This window comes from Perca flavescens, chromosome 19 (assembly GCF_004354835.1).
Source record: "Perca flavescens isolate YP-PL-M2 chromosome 19, PFLA_1.0, whole genome shotgun sequence".
Lineage (NCBI taxonomy): Eukaryota > Metazoa > Chordata > Actinopteri > Perciformes > Percidae > Perca > Perca flavescens.
This window is the reverse complement of record NC_041349.1, coordinates 6,511,427-6,513,139: the sequence shown is the minus strand read 5'-3', so window position 1 is coordinate 6,513,139 and position 1,713 is coordinate 6,511,427.

The window sequence follows — 1,713 nt, the reverse complement described above, 5'->3', positions numbered from 1 at the left end:
AACTTTATAGTATATAGGATAGTTTATATAACTTTATAGTATAACTTTATAGTATATAGGATAGTTTATATAACTTTATAGTATAACTTTATAGTATATAGGATAGTTTATATAACTTTATAGTATAACTTTATAGTATATATAGGATACTTTTATATAACTTTATAGTATATAGGATGGTTTATATAACTTTATAGTATAACTTTATAGTATATGGGAGGATACTTTTAGTATAACTTTATAGTATTATAGTATAACTTTATAGTTACTTTATAGTATATAGGATAGTTTATAACTTTATATTATATAGGATAGTTTATATAACTTTATAGTATAACTTTATAGTATATAGGATAGTTTATATAACTTTATAGTATAACTTTATAGTATATAGGATAGTTTATATAACTTTATATTATATAGGATAGTTTATATAACTTTATAGTATAACTTTATAGTATATAGGATAGTTTATATAACTTTATAGTACAACTTTATAGTATATAGGATAGTATAACTTTATAGTATATAGGATAGTTTATATAACTTTATAGTATAACTTTATAGTATATAGGATAGTTTATATAACTTTATAGTATAACTTTATATTATATAGGATAGTTTATATAACTTTATAGTATAACTTTATAGTATATAGGATAGTTTATATAACTTTATAGTATAACTTTATAGTATATAGGATAGTTTATATAACTTTATAGTATAACTTTATAGTATATAGGATAGTTTATATAACTTTATAGTATATACTTTATAGTTTATAGGATAAGTTTATATAACTTTATAGTTATAGGATAGTATAACTTTATAGTATATAGGATAGTTTATATAACTTTATAGTATAGGAACTTTTAGTATAACTTTATAGTATATAGGATAGTTTATATAACTTTATAGTATAACTTTATAGTATATAGGATAGTTTATATAACTTTATTATATAGGATAGTTTATATAGTATATAGGATAGTTTATATAACTTTATAGTATATAGGATAGTTTATATAACTTTATAGTATAACTTTATAGTATATAGGATAGTTTATATAACTTTATAGTATAACTTTATAGTATATAGGATAGTTTAGTTTATAGTATAACTTTATAGTTATAGTATAACTTTATAGTATATAGGATAGTTTATATAACTGTTTAGTATAACTTTATAGTATATAGGATAGTTTATATAACTTTATAGTATAACTTTATAGTATATAGGATAGTTTATATAACTTTATAGTATAACTTTATAGTATATAGGATAGTTTATATAACTTTATAGTATAACTTTATAGTATATAGGATAGTTTATATAGTTTAGTATAAGGATTTTATAGTATAACTTTATAGTATATAGGATAGTTTATATAAGTTTAGTATAACTTTATAGTATATAGGATAGTTTATATAACTTTATAGTATAACTTTATAGTATATAGGATAGTTTATATAATAGTATAACTTTATAGTATAAGTTTTATAGTATATAGGATAGTTTATATAACTTTATATAACTTTATAGTATATAGGATAGTTTATATAACTTTTTATAGTATAACTTTATAGTATATAGGATAGTTTATATAACTTTATTATAGTTTATATAGGATATAACTTTATAGTATATAGGATAGTTTATATAACTTTATAGTATAACTTTATAGTATATAGGATAGTTTATATAACTTTATA